This window comes from Cherax quadricarinatus, chromosome 27, assembly GCF_038502225.1.
Source record: "Cherax quadricarinatus isolate ZL_2023a chromosome 27, ASM3850222v1, whole genome shotgun sequence".
NCBI classification, from domain to species: Eukaryota; Metazoa; Arthropoda; class Malacostraca; order Decapoda; family Parastacidae; genus Cherax; species Cherax quadricarinatus.
This window is the reverse complement of record NC_091318.1, coordinates 27,862,604-27,880,438: the sequence shown is the minus strand read 5'-3', so window position 1 is coordinate 27,880,438 and position 17,835 is coordinate 27,862,604. Positions and strand designations below refer to the sequence as shown.

At 41.4% G+C, this 17,835-nt stretch overlaps 1 protein-coding gene across 8 annotated transcripts in view; it reads left to right on the top strand.

Annotated features, from left to right (window-relative positions):
- Positions 1-17,835, top strand: part of LOC128691112 (uncharacterized) — a 343,519-nt gene that overhangs the window by 157,553 nt on the left and 168,131 nt on the right. Inside the window, exon 2 of one of the 8 annotated variants that reach the window (XM_070089168.1) lies at positions 12,303-12,410. The exons of the other annotated variants lie outside the window; for them this stretch is intronic. The gene's annotated coding sequence lies outside the window, so the exon portion shown is untranslated. The remainder of the gene's footprint in view (positions 1-12,302; positions 12,411-17,835) is intronic. 8 annotated transcript variants of the gene reach the window in all.

Genomic DNA, 17,835 nt, shown 5'->3' with positions numbered 1-17,835 from the left:
TTCAACTTATGTCCTGGAATTTGTATTGATAAAGCCACTGGATGGCGAAACGTCTACAATAAAGATACCCAGATGTTGCACATGTGTCTTAATTTCATCTTGTCGGTATTATATACCATTCTTGTACAACTTGTCAGACACTGCACCATCATGGAATCTTGATTCTGAGGACATGTACATAACCTTTGCAACTACGACAACTACTACTACAACTAACCCATCTCTTTGGGTAGGACCTACTTCCACTGGGGAATCCTGCCTACCAGTGACTATGCCCTCGTCTGCTACACGTCCCATTTCCACCTGACGTTAGTATATAAGCGTCATGCGCCTTCCTTCTGCTTCAGAATCCCCACGACTACGGTGCTCTTCGCACCTACTCCAAGGTTGAGGGACTGATTACCTCATCTTCTGTATATAGTTCAACTGTCTTCTAGTTATGTCCTGGAATTTTTATTGATGAAGCCACTGGATGGCGAAACGTCTACAATGAAGATACCCAGATGTTGCACATGTGTCTTAATTTCATTAGTAATGTTAATAACAGTAATGATAATAATAATAATAATAATAATAATAATAATAATAATAATAATAATAATAATAATAATAATAATAATAATAATAATAATAATAATATTAACAGTAATAATAATAATAATAATAATAATAATAATAATAATAATAATAATAATAATAATAATAATAATAATAATAATAATAATAACAGTCCCACCAGGTAGGTAACCCCTTAGGAAGGTCAGATTACCTCTAAAGAAACAGCAATAACCCCGGGTTAAACATAACTGCTCTCAAAGATATGCTCAAAGGAGTTTCTTGAAGGCTTCAAGATCAAAGGTGTGAGAAGAGGCAGCTCTGTGCCGGATGTATTCAAATATATTAATAACTATCTTTGCTGTTTTACTATTCAGTTACTGGACTATCGCTTTTGCGCCTGCATACTGGGACACCCCCTCCCATGCATCACTCAGATCACTCACCCACACCTTAACTGACACACCCCCACACATCTTCATTCTCGCATCTCCACAAGCCTTTCACCTCCACACCTCCGCACACCTTTACCCCTCACTCCTCCGCACACCTTCACTCCCACACCTCCGCACACCTTTACCCCGACACCACACAATTCATTCCCACACCTGAACAAACAGATTGACCTCCTTTCATACATAAAAATCCTCCGTGTGGGATCAGCATTCATCTTAAAGTCTCCATGGGTTTATTTCCCTTATTTTAAACTCATCCTTAACAAATGAATGAGTTGGATAATAACAAAACTTTCAATACATTAATTTAGAGTTCGAGAAGTGATCACTTTAGATTATTCACTCACTGGGAAGCGCTTAACCCGGAAAGATTATTCAGATTATACGTTCGAGGACAGGAGAGGAACAACATTTTCCCGGATCCAGAACCCTTCTGCAATATCCAAACGCACTCCATTTAGACGGGAGTGATAATACGTGTGAATAAGTGAAATGTGGGTCGTAATTCCCGTAGAGTTGCACGACCCTCTCCCGCTGCTGTTGTAAATAACTCTTGACCACTTTTAACTTTCCGAAATAAAGCCGTAACTTTTTTAAAACTGGGTATTGTAAATAACTCAAAATAACATATAAGCTACATTATAAAGCTTTTATGACTAATTTCATGTCGCCCAGCTGCGGGGGCGTTGACCCCCAGAGCACCCACCAGGTAGACTCCAGGTAGATGTCCGTGTAAGCTGTTGTTTACGTTCCGCAAATTTGTGGATAGCTAATCGCTGTTATAACTTGCTTAGCTCTTCAAAATGTTGTGGTCTAGTCCACACACACACACACACACACACACACACACACACACACACACACGCGCGCACGCACGCACGTTCACGCTATCGACAAGTGCCTTTGACAACAGGCCAAGTCATAACTAACAATATTATCATCTCAAAGAAATTAGTTACTTAATATTTAAACTTCTTGTCTTATTTAATACCCATTATGAAATCTGCATTCCCTTATATACTGAACATAGTCATTATAATTTTAAAAATAAAAAAAATATGAAAAATATCGGTATCGATAAAAATTTGGTATCACCCCGTTCCCATATCACAGCGGTCATGTCTTTTTCACCATTTTTACCAGTTTATAGCGTAAATGGTAGCGTGTCTTCCCCAAGCCTGTTGACTCACCTAGCTGCAATCTCCTAATTGTATTTGCTGGGGAAGGAGGGCAGTTGGACCGGGGTCAAGCCTCAGCATCTGACCTCCGCCTCTTAAGTACACAAGATCTGTTTCATTAAATACATGTTTTGTGGGCCCTGACGTAGTTATTCCTGTAACTGTGTATGAAGTTTTTTTCCCGACCAGCCTGTGAGGCTGAAGAGGCGTTTGTCGATGTCTCCGTAAATGATGGCAGCAAATATAGTCAATGAGAACTACTGAAGCCTTAACTTGTTTGTATATTAAAGGTTCTTTCATGATCATTTAAAATATTCAAGAACCAGGTTATAAATAAAAAATGTGAACTTGTATGTTGATATATATTCAGATGTATATATGAACGACGGTTTGGTGTGTCTTTAATGGATTCAGGTGAGTGCTGGAGCCATGGTGACCACTGGAGTCATGGTGACTACTGGAGTCATGGTGATTACTGGAGTCATGGTGACCACTGGAGTCTTGGTGACTACTGGAGTCATGGTGACTACTGGAGCCATGGTGACTACTGGAATCAAGGAAGTGACTGCTAAGGTCATCTCAGCCTACTGGTTCCTTATTCCTGCATGTCACTGTATCCCTGTACATCCAGTCAAGTCATGTGAGCACGTTGTTCCTAATCCATGCCGTTAATTTTATCTGTTCATTCAAACAAATCCAGTGATCATTTTGAATGTTTCTGTCATATCTTACGTGGTTCTTCCGTCCCCTAAGGTCTTCAGGGTCTGTCGTTTTTAGTCTCTCTTCGTAGCGCAGCTTCCTGAACTAGGAATCCAGGTCCGTTATGACCCCTCTGGATTTTCCCTAGTTTTTGTCCTTGGCTGGTCAGATCTAAACACTGAAGAGAAATTCACCACTTTTTTTTTAAGATATTTTGTTGTGCCAAGCTTATTAAAGAGCGTAACAATTAAGTAACAATAAGAGTTTCCGAGAAGTACAAGCTTGGGAACTTTCACCACAATTTCAAGTGTAAAACGTGCAAATTTTAACGTTCCGTGTCTTCACATAGACATCCTATTGTCATATGTGGCTCGTACTTGATAAAGTCCAGTGGTGGGGTGAAACGTCGTACAAATATAGGACTTTATTGGAGAGATTTGCCAAAGTAACGGTATCAGCGAGTATCGACCATTTTTTCAGTATCGGTATTGGTTAAAAACAGCCGGTACCAGCAGATAGTTTTTTTTTAAATACTAATATTACATGTGTGTTTAAAAATATTAACATTAACGCCTCACAACTGTTAGAGTTACACACACACACACACACACACACACACACACACACACACACACACACACACACACACACACACACACACACACACACACACACACACACACACACACACACACACACACACACACACACATGTAAACTGAGGAGAGATAAATGGTATAAAATAACGACACGATGGAAAAACAAACACAAATGCAGTATAATGCAGTATAACGCCCACTGTGTGGGCGAAAAGTAAATCTGTGGGCGAAACGTAGTCAATAAAGAATCGCATTATACCGCATTTGTGTTTATTTTTTCGAAGTGAGGAGAGGATAAATAATGATCTCGTAATACTTGATTGGTTGGTTAATGGAGTTTAGAGCCTTGCAATTACTCGCGGATCATTGAGGCTGCGTGTAACATGCTTCTCGCCACCTGAGAATACTTTAATCCCTAAAATAAGCATTAAATTAAACTTTCAAGTTATATACACTGAGATATACACCTCAAGGTGGATATCTCCCGAGTGGTAGCTCACAAGAAGGTCAATAACAGAGTCCTCCTTCACCAGATTCAGCACCGCAGTAGAAGTTAGCTAATATTTTATCGGCAGAAATGGCTGGGGATCATATGACAAAGATGCCATCGGCACATTTTTCACCTCGAGTGTAAGTGCGAGCAGCAATTAACTTGGATTTTATTGTTCATTTCTTGCCTTCCCAGAGTTAAAAGTTTGGAGGAGCACCAGGCATAAAACTCGGGATAACAGGAGGCTAAAGCACCAACACCATAAAGTTTATAATCCCAGACGTAAACTATGGATGTGTGAGCAGTCTTGGGCTATGGTCGGCTAACTGTCTGCCGCTCGACAAATATTACACTTTTTTTTTATGATATCCTTCACAAGTAAGAAGAAATTTATGTATCTTTTTTTTTACTTGTGGAAACTGAAGGACAGAGGAAACAATTTTGGTCCGTATCAGAAACTTGGGCAACAACACGAACTGAGGCGGAAGTGCAATCGGGGACCCGAGAGCCGAATACGAATACAAACTACCAACAAAATTTTGAACCTGCTATTTACAGAGAAGTTTAGTCCGGAAAAACCTGATAAAAACTTCCTCTTTGAAGACGGACTTTGTAAAACGTTCAGTGATATGTAATATGAACTTGTTCAGGATAATTTAACAGTTACATTGAAGTGTGTGGCTGAGAGCCGCTATCAGTGGGAACTGTCGTTATCTAATTTTTATATTTATTATTTGTAATGGTGAAGAGATCAAAATTATGTTAAGGTTGATAAGGAGCAATGATTAATTAAAGAGAATTTCTTCATAAGTGTTTTTTTTCCTTGTTTGATACTGAAATTCACCTGATTATTGCGTGTGTGTGTGTGTGTGTGTGTGTGTGTGTGTGTGTGTGTGTGTGTGTGTGTACTCACCTAGTTGAGGTTCCGGGGGTCGAGTCCGAGCTCCTGGCCCCGCCTCTTCACTGATTGCTACTAGGTCACTCTCCCTGAACCGTGAGCTTTATCATACCTCTGCTTAAAGCTATGTATGGATCCTGCCTCCACTACATCGCTTCCCAAACTATTCCACTTACTGACTACTCTGTGGCTGAAGAAATACTTCCTAACATCCCTGTGATTCATCTGTGTCTTCAACTTCCAACTGTGTCCCCTTGTTACTGTGTCCAATCTCTGGAACATCCTGTCTTTGTCCACCTTGTCAATTCCTCTCAGTATTTTGTATGTCGTTATCATGTCCCCCCTATCTCTCCTGTCCTCCAGTGTCGTCAGGTTGATTTCCCTTAACCTCTCCTCGTAGGACATACCTCTTAGCTCTGGGACTAGTCTTGTTGCAAACCTTTGCACTTTCTCTAGTGTCTTCACGTGCTTGGCTAGGTGTGGGTTCCAAACTGGTGCCGCATACTCCAATATGGGCCTAACGTACACGGTGTACAGGGTCCTGAACGATTCCTTATTGAGATGTCGGAATGCTGTTCTGAGGTTTGCTAGGCGCCCATATGCTGCAGCAGTTATTTGGTTGATGTGCACTTCAGGAGATGTGCCTGATGTTATACTCAGCCCAAGATCTTTTTACCTGAATGAGGTTTGTAGTCTCCGGCCCCCTAGACTGTACTCCGTCTGCGGTCTTCTTTGCCCTTCCCCAATCTTCACGACTTTGCACTTGGTGTGGTTGAACTCCTGGAGCCAATTGCTGGACCAGATCTGCAGCCGGTCCAGATCCCTTTGTAGTTCTGCCTGGTCTTCGATCGAATGAATTCTTCTCATCACCTTCACGTCATCTGCAAACAGGGACACTTCGGAGTCTATTCCTTCCGTCATGTCTTTCACAAATACCAGAAACAGCACTGGTCCTAGGACTGACCCCTGTGGGACCCCGCTGGTCACAGGTGCCCACTCTAACACCTCGCCACGTACCATGACTCGCTGCTGTCTTCCTGACAAGTATTCCCTGATCCATTGTAGTGCCTTCCCTGTTATCCCTGCTCGGTCCTCCAGTTTTTGCACTAATCTCTTGTGTGGAACTGTGTCAAACGCCTTCTTGCAATCCACCCACCTTTCTCTCTCTTGTCTTACTGCTGTCACCCTGTCATAGAACTCCAGTAGGTCTGTGACACAGGATTTCCCGTGTGTGTGTGTGTGTGTGTGTGTGTGTGTGTGTGTGTGTGTGTGTGTGTGTGTGTGTGTGTGTGTGTGTGTGTGTGTGTGTGTGTGTGTGTATGTGTGTGTGTGTGTATGTGTGTGTATGTGTGTGTGTGTGTGTGTGTGTGTGTGTGTGTGTGTGTGTGTGTAGGTGTGTGTGTGTGTGTGTGTGTGTGTGTGTGTGTGTGTGTGTGTGTGTGTGTGTGTGTGTATGTGTGTGTGTGTGTGTGTGTGTGTGTGTGTATGTGTGTGTGTGTGAGTGTGTATGTGTGTGTGTGTGTGTGTGTATGTGTGTGTGTGTGTGTGTGTGTGTGTGTATACAATGTCCTAAATGAATCTTCACATTTCTGAAATCACTTCGTAAGTTATAATTATTATAATTATTATTATTATTATTATTATTATTATTATTATTATTATTATTATTATTATTATTATTATTATTATTATTATTATTATTATTATTAATGAAAATTTATTTCTTTGCACCGATAAAGGCTCGCCACAGTCAGCCAACACCCAGGTATTTATTTAGGCACCCTGCCCTGGGATCGATCCCAAGCACATTCAGGCGTGCGCTGATAGCTCTGACTAATTCCTTCACCATCACCCAGCTCTCTGCACCATCAACCAGTTCCCAGCACCATCAACCAATTCTCAGTACCATCAACCAGTTCCCAGCACCATCATCCAGCTCGCAGCACCATCAACCAATTCTCCCTACCATCAACCAGTTCCCAGCACCATCAACCAGTTCTCAGTACCATCAACCAGTTCCTAGCACCACCAACCAGCTCACAGCACCATCAACCAGTTCCCAGCACCATCAACCAGTTCTCAGTACCATCAACCAGTTCCTAGCACCACCAACCAGCTCACAGCACCATCAACCAGTTCCCAGCACCATCAACCAGTTCTCGGTACCATCAACCAGTTCCTAGCACCACCAACCAGCTCACAGCACCATCAACCAGTTCCCAGCACCATCAACCAGTTCTCAGTACCATCAACCAGTTCCTAGCACCACCAACCAGCTCACAGCACCATCAACCAGTTCCCAGCACCGTCAACCAGCTCGCAGCACCATCAACCAATTCTCCCTACCATCAACCAGTTCCCAGCACCATCAACCAGTTCTCAGTACCATCAACCAGTTACTAGCACCACCAACCAGCTCACAGCACCATCAACCAGTTCCCAGCACCGTCAACCAGCTCGCAGCACCATCAACCAATTCTCCCTACCATCAACCAGTTCCCAGCACCATCAACCAGTTCTCAGTACCATCAACCAGTTCCTAGCACCATCAACCAGCTCACAGCACCATCAACCAGTTCCCAGCGCCATCAACCAGTTCTCAGTACCATCAACCAGTTCCTAGCACCATCAACCAATTCTCCCTACCATCAACCAGTTCCCAGCACCATCAACCAGTTCCCAGCACCATCAACCAGTTCTCAGTACCATCAACCAGTTCCTAGCACCGTCAACCAGCTCCCAGCACCATCAACCAGTTCCCAGCACCATCAACCAGCTCGCAGCACCATCAACCAATTCTCCCTACCATCAACCAGTTCCCAGCACCATCAACCAGTTCCCAGCACCATCAACAGTTCCCAGCACCATCAACCAGTTCTCAGTACCATCACCCAGTTCCTAGCGCCATCAAAGGGTTCCCTCCACCAGCCCCATCTACGACACATCCACCACTGATGATAATGATTATTTTCTCACCGTCTACACACACAATTACGCTAATGTGTGGTCCTGCTTTGACCATGATGACCTAACGGCTCTCTATATTTACCATCCAAGGAATGCCTCACTTCCTGGGTCAACACTGACTTGCACTCACCGAATTGTTTTTTGTTGGGGATTGAGACTCAGCTTCCGGCCCCCGCTTCTTAACCTCCAGAAATTAGCTGGCATGTACTTTTTCCTAAGTAATATTTAGTTTATTAGGTTTATTGCAAAACATATGTTTGTTGTATGGGAGGTAAGCCAAAGGTTACAGATTTATAATGAGTCTAAGGACTGGGCTCAGCAAGTTACAACGGTACTGATCTGTTTATAATTTAATGTTCTAGTAACAGTTGGGAAAACTGTTTACGCAGACACCAATTCCGTAAAAAATTACTGTTGTAACCTTATGCCTTATCATACCTGCTTGAAACTGCGCATTGATTTTTGCCTTCACCACCACCCCGTCTAGTTCATTCCACTTGTTTACCACCTTGAAAATGGTAAAAAAAATTCCTAACATCTTATCAGTTCAGCTGTATTTTAGGTTTCCTACTGTTTCCTCTCTACCTCCGGTGCCTGGCATTTGTAACAGCTTGACTGACCCTGTCTGCTCTATCGAATCTCTAAGCATCTTTCAAGCAAATCCTGTAAGGTTATGCAGCGCCTGGGAATTGGCTGGCAATTAGATTTATTCGATCAAGAGCCCTTCACTAGAGCTCTTGATCAAAGGGTTAATTTACAATTAAAACAACATAACAGTTAAACTTAATTTGCCTGTAAAACTTTGTTTGCGAACATTAAACCCAAGTTTCAAATATAATTTATGTTTAATAAACGTGAAAAAAAGTATTTAAAAAAAACTGATCTATTAAATTCCACAACGTACTTATTCTCGTGAATATATCTCTCAGTACACAATGTACAATCGGTACATAACTTAAACGACTGTATATATTCTAATGAGTATATCTCTCTCTTAATGTGTGTTCTCTGAGAGCAACAGTGTAAATACACGTGTAGGGGAATGTATATATCTCACTTTATATACTCTTAGACTTGATTGTAACTTCAGTGCGCTAATATTTAGCGTAAAGTATTTTCGACTGGTGTACAGGCGTGTCCCACACTTAGTACACGTCACTGTTACTCAGCGTGCATAACACAACCACATTTTGCATTCGACACAGAGCCAGCCAAATCCTAGTAGTTTATTGTTGCATAGTCATCATGGCCCCACACCTATAGTGTATATAACTGCCAGTTATAGACATCAACCAGTCAATGTGAGATTTGACCTCCAGACGGGGTGGCTTCATGGCTACACCCAGGGATGGAGGGCAGTCTCTCACTTTCTCTTGCTGATTACACACACACTGGTCTTTCTTTGTATGAGTCTCTGAGCCAGTGGCATTAAGTGTACTTATTTTTGCTCTCTCTCATCATATAACGTCACTGACAAGCATGGTGTCTGCCTACCATTCTCAGTACACTCTGTATACTGATAATGCTGGTGGGAATATGAAGGATACTCCAAAAATAACTACCTTTAACGTTTACCTTTGCCTTTAATTCTCCTGGATTGATTATCTATCTAATGCCCAAATACCATTGCGCCTTTTATTTGTACTTGTGTTCGTAGTAATAAGTGACATGTAGCCTTAATGACTCTCATGTTTCGATAGACATGAATCCCATTAGCCAGCCAACGAACCAAAGGTTTGCTATTATCCAGAATGGTCAAACAAGCTTATCTTTCTTTAAGTTGCATTTGCAATATTGCATTCTATATTAATTCTCGTTTCACTGGAACATTTCACCATCAACAGTGTGATACAATATGTAAATATCCATTTGTTTACACAGGTATTTTTTTTAAAACAAAGCGCACTAACGATACAGTGTGTGGTTTTTTAATAACTACGGCTCGTGGTTTTTTAATAACTACGGCTCGTGGTTTTTAATAACTACGGCGCGTGGTTTTTAATAACTAGGGCGCGTGGTTTTTAATAACTAGGGCGCGTGGTTTTTAATAACTACGGCGCGTGGTTTTTAATAACTAGGGCGCGTGGTTTTTAATAACTACGGCGCGTGGTTTTTAATAACTACGGCGCGTGGTTTTTAATAACTACGGAGCGTGGTTTTTTATAACTACGGAGCGTGGTTTTTTATAACTACGGATCGTGGTTTTTTATAACTACGGAGCGTGGTTTTTTATAACTACGGAGCGTGTTTTTTTTATAACTACGGAGCGTGGTTTTTTATAACTACGGAGCGTGGTTTCACCCTGAGATGTGAGAATCTCTACAGACCAGAAAATGTTGCGATCTAAGGTGCATAAAATTTCACGTCTCAGTTGTAGCTTGTTCCGCGATGTATGTCTTGTACAAAACATGTGTCTCTTGTACAAAACATATGTCTCTTGTACAGAACATGTGTTTTTTTACACATGTTTCTTTTGTACACAACATGTGTCTCTTATACACAACATGTGTCTCTTCTACACAACATGTGTCTCTTCTACACAACATGTGTCTCTTCTACACAACATGTATCTCTTCTAGACAACATGTGTCTCTTCTACACAACATGTGTCTCTTATACACAACATGTTTCTTTTGTACACAACATGTGTCTCTTCTAGACAACATGTGTCTCTTCTACACAACATGTGTCTCTTCTACACAACATGTGTCTCTTCTACAAAACATGTGTCTCTTCTACACAACATGTGTCTCTTCTACACAACATGTGTCTCTTCTACACAACATGTGTCTCTTATACACAACATGTTTCTTTTGTACACAACATGTGTCTCTTCTACACAACATGTGTCTCTTCTACACAACATGTGTCTCTTCTACAAAACATGTGTCTCTTCTACACAACATGTGTCTCTTCTACACAACATGTGTCTCTTCTACACAACATGTGTCTCTTCTACACAACATGTACCTCTTCTAGACAACATGTGTCTCTTCTACACAACATGTGTCTCTTCTACACAACATGTGTTGCTTCTACACAACATGTGTCTCTTCTCCACATGTATCTCCTCTACATGTGTGTCTCTTCCACAACAAGTGTCTCTTCCTCACACGTCTCCTCTTCACGGATAATCACCGTTTAGTATGCTCACTCATGACACATATTATCTCTCTTAACAATTTTCATTAACGTCCTCTAATACATTATCGGAGACAACTTTTCATTACCCATTTCCCTCCCATTTTTTTTTTTGTGTGTGTGTGTCCTCCTCAGCATCATAAATTTGCAAGGGTACTGGGTCATTGCTCATTTTTTTCCCCCTGGAGTTTTGAAGTTCGGCATAATTTTTTTCTCCCCTCCCGGAGCCAGCTGGGTTTCTCTCGTAAATCCAGGAGTAAAGAACTTTTTATCCTGCAGTTTAGGCTCCAGAATCCTGCATATTTCAGTTGATACTGACATAAAACTGACGAAGATCTGATAGGGTTATTAGTGTTGTGTTTCCAGAAGTGACGCGTGTGAAAAGTTGAGGTAAGTTTATTATGGAAACGTTTCGCCAGCCTGGAAGGGATGGGGGGGTCATAAGACCTCCTACTGATTTCGTTATGATGTGGACGATCTGCCTCTACCGGAGCATTTGCTTAAGATCTGATCTGCAAACCTGGTGGAAGCACTGAAACTATATTCAGTAGTACGTAACGTGTTATATATATATATATATATATATATATATATATATATATATATATATATATATATATATATATATATATATATATATATATATATATATATATATATATATATATATATATATATATATATATATATATATATATATATATATATATATATATATATTGTACTTTGCCGTTGTCAACTATACGGCGACAGCAGTTAGAACTTGTCTCCTGAGTCTCCATTAATACAATCAGGTTTCAATTTGGACTACTTAAGATGAATTTTATTGAAGATTTGCCCTTTTCACAGGTGTTTGGAGTTTGAGATACTCTTAACTGATTATATGGGATGTACCTTTTAGAGCGACTGAAACAGAATGCAAAATAGTCGTTATAAGAAATAGTCAAGCAAGAGAACTCAATAGTTCGCTCAGATAAAACAATATTATATTCAGAGAGAGTGCAATACTGCAATCAAGGAACACAATTGCATAGCCAGAGACTCGTGACAAGGAACACAAGAGTACAGTCAAAGAACACAAAATCAACATTTGGAGCCCTAAGTTCCTCAACATTTAGATTACCTCAACATAATTTCAACAAGACATGGCCGAAATTGAAACTTTCTCCAGAAATATAACGTGGCAGCCGACCAGAAGTTGATGGAGCGAGCAGCCAGCGGCAGTAATATGGTTAATCATAACCAGAATGTAATTGTTTTAGAATAAAGTGTTTTAGCAGGACGAGCGTCTTTTCCTGATAAATGGTATTCAAATTTCAGAGGCTGTTGAATATTTGCTGCTGCCGGTGCTACAAGAACGTGGTGTTACTGCTACTACAACTAGTGCAGTAACTGCTACAACAGGAGCTGCTGTAGTATTTCCTACACGTATGTCACCATCCCACCTGCGTATGTTTTAGCTTCACCTGCGTATGTTTTAGCTTCACCTGCGTATGTTTTAGCTTCACCTGCGTATGTTTTAGCTTCACCTGCGTATGTTTATTATTACCCCCTGCGCGTACTGCCCTTTCAAGTGGGTATATTTCCATCCTATCTAGGTAAGTTACATACTACTGCGTATATTACCATCTCATCTGTTATCATCTTTGACCTACCTGCTGTCACTTCTCACGTTGATGGGAGAACTGCTAATGCTGCTGTGGAAGGGTTGACAGAAAACTTGCTAATGCATGTATGGTAACATTGACAACGAGTAGGTGACGCGTGACGGGCTGAATCTGACATCTGCGAGAGTACAATGTGCAGGTACCACCGTGTGACGCTCTTAATTATGAAGGTGATGCTTTCTGTGGAGAGAGAGAGAGAGAGAGAGTTGCAAGATCCTGTACGAGGCACAAGTACGCTCGCACCTTCAGTATGCTCCACTTTCTTGGTTTGCCTGCCCCCCCTCTCATCTGCGACTGCTTGACAGAGTAGAGAACAGAGCAAGACGTCTCATCTCTCGCCTGACCCATCCTGAATAGATCTGTCATTTCAGCAGAGCCTTCAACATAGGAGGGATGTGGGTGGCCTTACTGGTTATGTACAAGGCCAATATTCTCAAAATACCACACTTGATCCACTTCGAGGACAGCGTGAAACAAGCTTTTATGCCACAAGACGGGCAGAAAGCAGCAACTTCACTCTGGCTGTACCCTTCTCCAGAACATCACTTCATCTGAGATCATACATACCCAGGATGACTCGAGTATGGAACACATCTGTACAGGATAATGATGTCAACGAGATAAAGTCAGTTGATCAAATGAAAATGCTGGCCCATAGATGGCTCCAACTTCATCCTGTTTCCTACTTGTATGTCTCATAACAATAAAAATGCTTTCAAAATGAGTTGATGTAGGTAACAGCCTAGCTTGTCAATAAAGTTAGGAATCCTTAACCTGTAAATAGCTGTCAATAAAGCTTAGGATCCTTAACCTTGTCAAACCCTGTGTAAAAAAAAAAAGAAAAAAAAGAGAGAGAGAGAGAGAGAGAGAGAGAGAGAGAGAGAGAGAGAGAGAGAGAGAGAGAGAGAGAGAGAGAGAGAGAGAGAGAGAGAGAGAGAGAGAGAGAGATAGAGAGAGAGAGAGAGAGAGAGAGAGAGAGAGAGAGAGAGAGAGAAAGAGAGAGAGAGAGAGAGAGAGAGAGAGAGAGAGAGAGAGAGAGAGAGAGAGAGAGAGAGAGAGAGAGAGAGAGAGAGAGAGAGAGAGAGAGAGAGAGAGAGAGAGAGAGAGGAGAGAGTGGCAGTGCCTGCTGCTTATTCTTTGATATATAAGACCGTTTATCAGGCGATTGGTTGATTGCAACAGCTGGCAGGAAAATTGTTTCTTTAGATGTCCTGCTTATTACATAAGAGGACAAATGGAAGGCAGTTTAGAGAAAATGGTGGAGGCAATGTAACTACCATGACACAAGCACTTTTCATGGAACGGGCACTTTCCGCCCGAGAATAACAGAATTCGAGTGTTCCTAAACGAAATATAAAAATCCATATCAAGTTAGATACTCAAATTAAAAGTAATGCAGGTCCCGCAACATGTAAGAGACTACTAAATAGCATTCGCCTGGTTATTAGGTGAAGACAGACAGGTGACGGGGAACATTATGCAGTGTTTGCCATTTTTTGTGAAGATATATTCTCTGTAAGGCGGTCGAGTCCCCATTATTGCTGGGGTCGCCAGTATTACTGGGGACTTGACCCTACGTTCGCGAACGGTGAAACAATTAGGCTTATTTAGCGTTCTTACTTGTCTTTTTAAGTAATTGAAAAATAGAAGATGTTATGAAACTTTTTATTGTGGCAACGTTTCGCCCTATGCAGAGCTTTATCATGGCATTGAGTGAAACGTCGTCACATTAAAAACCTGCTCGTTTCATCACGTTGTGTAGATAACTACAGCAGCTTCACGTCCAACATGGCGTCATACACAGCCTTTGTCGCATTCTGATCTAAACCTGTTTTTCTATTTCCTTTCCCCCGCCATACAGTTCCTCTGTATATTCATTCTCTCTAACAATGTTTCCACCTATTACCTCTCCTAATCCACTTCTCGATTCCATCTCCTTTTCTCTCTTCCTGTTAGGATCTTCACTCACGCTTTCCTTGTCCCAGTTTTCTCTTTGTCTTTTCCCCCTTTCTCTCTGCTATTCTGCCCCTCTTGTCATCTTCCCTTACTCCCCTCTACCACAATCTAATAATGCCTCACCCCTCAACTCTATTATCATCCGTGTCATTTCCAGCCGTTCTCCATTCCACTCTTTCTCCTCCCCTCTTCCTTTATGTTTTCCATCTCTTCCCCGTGAAAATTCTTTGCTTTCCTCTTTTCCAATTTTATCAATCATTTTTTTTCACTTTCCTAACTCTTAATATATTTCTTCTAAGATGTTTGTATAGTTTTTAGTTTACCTCAAACCTGTTTTAATTCCTTGTTTCTTTTTTCTTTACTATGAACGTTTTCCCCATCTAGTCCAGGTTCTTGGACGACTTCATACATTCTTCTTCTACAACTATTTGTATAACTTTCTCTTAGTCTCTGATACCTCAAAATTCTTCGAATTTTCCTTTTACCTCAGTCTCGACTCTTCCCTCTGCTCAGCATTTTGTCTCTTGTTCCTGGAGAATAAAATATCGCCTCGTCTTCTTGCCCTTATCACACAATTTTACCCTTTATTCACCTCCACTGCTTACTGCCTTCCTACTTCCCTGTCTATCCCTTGTCTTTCCTTACATTATTCCTTCAGCCTAGTCTTTAAGCCGCGCACCCCACCTCCTTACTTCCCTCATCTATTCCCAGCCTCCAGTCTTGCATCAGGAATGAAACGTGCGAGAGAGGAAACGACTGCAGTGCTCATTACCACTTCGGTGATGCGTTTACCTTGACAGTAGTAAAGATGTAGAGATGTCAGAGATGTTGCAGCTCATCAGTACGAGAGTCATTATGGGGCCTTCCAGCAGCTGACAAGAGGAATGACTATGTTTTGTCTGTGGCACTGTGAATACCGTTGGATCTCGTGAAGAGCAACAATAAGTCTGTGAACTGTGTAGCTTAGCGTCATGTCTGTGGAATTGTGTTGTTTATCGTTAGAACAGCGTAATATCTGTCGTTTATTGTGAAGATTATCGTTAAGCCTGTGAAATACGTCGTTTATCGAGGAGATTAAAGTTAATTCTGAGAATTTAACCACCCACAGTTCCCCGCGTCACAGGTTCTTCACGCTTGGAGGCGTGAGGAGTCTTCGGGATCCCGTCTCCCACAGCTCGCCACCTCAGGTTCTTCACGTACACCTTCCTTACCCCTCCCCCCTCTCCCATCCCTCCCAGCAAGCGGGTTGTTGATACTTCAACGTCTTTGTCTCAAGTCTTTGTCTCATTATTATCGTCCCGCTCCTCGTTGCTAACTAAGTTTACTCAGCTCTTTTGGAAGGATATTCTTTTCTCTGCAGTGTTGAGACTGACGCTGTGGGTGATGCTCTGAGGTAGTAAAAGTGACATAATGAATAATGTTCTACTGTAGTACTTGTCATACTCATTATATATATATATATATATATATATATATATATATATATATATATATATATATATATATATATATATATATATATATATATATATATATATATATATATATATATATATATATATATATATATATATATATATATATATATATATATATATACATATATATATATATATATATATATATATATATATATATATATATATATATATATATATATATATATATATATATATCAGGTGAAACCACCTGCTAAGCCCTGAGTATATTATAAAGTCGCTATGCAACACCTGATATAGCGACTCTATAATACACAACTGCATCCTGCAGGGTTTAATGTGCTACTCCTGTGGCACTGTCAGGGAGGTCGTTGCTATAATCCGGAGCTCAGGGTGAATGTTTGTCCTTTAGAGCTTGTGCTACCGTGGCATCCTTAGGGACAATGGTGTCTTCACTAGTAATTAGCCTAAGTGCTCCAATATATTTCCCTTTTCTAATTTCTTCCTAATTTGGGCTATGAATTTTTTTTCAGTGAGGTAAGCACCCCGGCGAGTGTTTAACTCACCGATGTAAGATGGATGAGGTTGTCATCTCTAGGAAAATCATTTATTGCCTTGGCAACAGATGTTCCTAGGGACTTGTACCTCCTGGATGGGAAAGGAAGAGAGCTGTTACCAACCAGCAAGAGGTTGTGCCGCCATCGGGTGATTGATGGAGAATCATTAAGTATTTTCAAGAGGTCAATGAATTTAGCAGCAGCTTGAGAACGAGTTGCTTTGGTAACGTGTTTGCACTGTTGTTGTAGATGTTAATTTAACTTCAGCTGTTAACTCCTCTGTTGAAGTGAAGTCTGGGGAGGCTGTAGGCTGTCTGTTGGGAGAAGCTGTTGAATATTGTTGCCAACTGAAAGCCACAAGGAACCTACACTCTCATTGTATCTACAGATGACGCCATCTGTGAGATTGAAGGCCCACTCTGCATAGCACACTTGGCAGCTACCTCTTGTCAGAGTGCCCCCATGCCCTCAGCTCACATAATGAGGATCCGTGGCTCGATCTGAGGCACGAATGGAGAAGCTGGGTATGTTTCCTTACACCTGCTGCCCTATCCACCCAGCAATCAATAGGTACCTGGGTGTTAGTCGACTAGAACCCTGGGAACTTGACACGGCTTGTGACATTGCTTTGCTTGCGAGAGTGGGAAAAGGTGGGTAAAGTGAGGCATGGGTTTATAGGCTGGCATAGGTGAGGGAAATAATAACGGGTTAAGAACATAAGAACATAAGAAAGAAGGAACACTGCAACAGGCCTACTGACCCATGCGGAGCAGGTCCATGTCCCTCCCCCCGGATTAGCCCAATGACCCACCCCCCGGATTAGCCCAATGACCCACCCCCCGGATTAGCCCAATGACCCACCTAGTCTGGTCACTTCCACTCAAGGAAGAAGCACGGCACCAGACCCAGCAGCACAAGCTAGTCAGGTCCAACTCACACCCACCCACACCCACTCATGTATTTATCTAACCTATTTTTAAAACTAAACAACGTTTTAGCCTGAATAACTGTACTCGGGAGTTTGTTCCACTCGTCCACAACTCTATTACCAAACCAGTGCTTTCCTATATCCTTCCTGAATCTGAATTTTTCCAGCTTGAAACCATTGCTGCGAGTCCTGTCTTGGCTGGAAATTTTCAGCACGCTATTTACAGCCCCTTTATTTATTCCTGTTTTCCATTTATACACCTCGATCATATCCCCCCTAATTCTACGCCTTTCGAGAGAGTGCAGA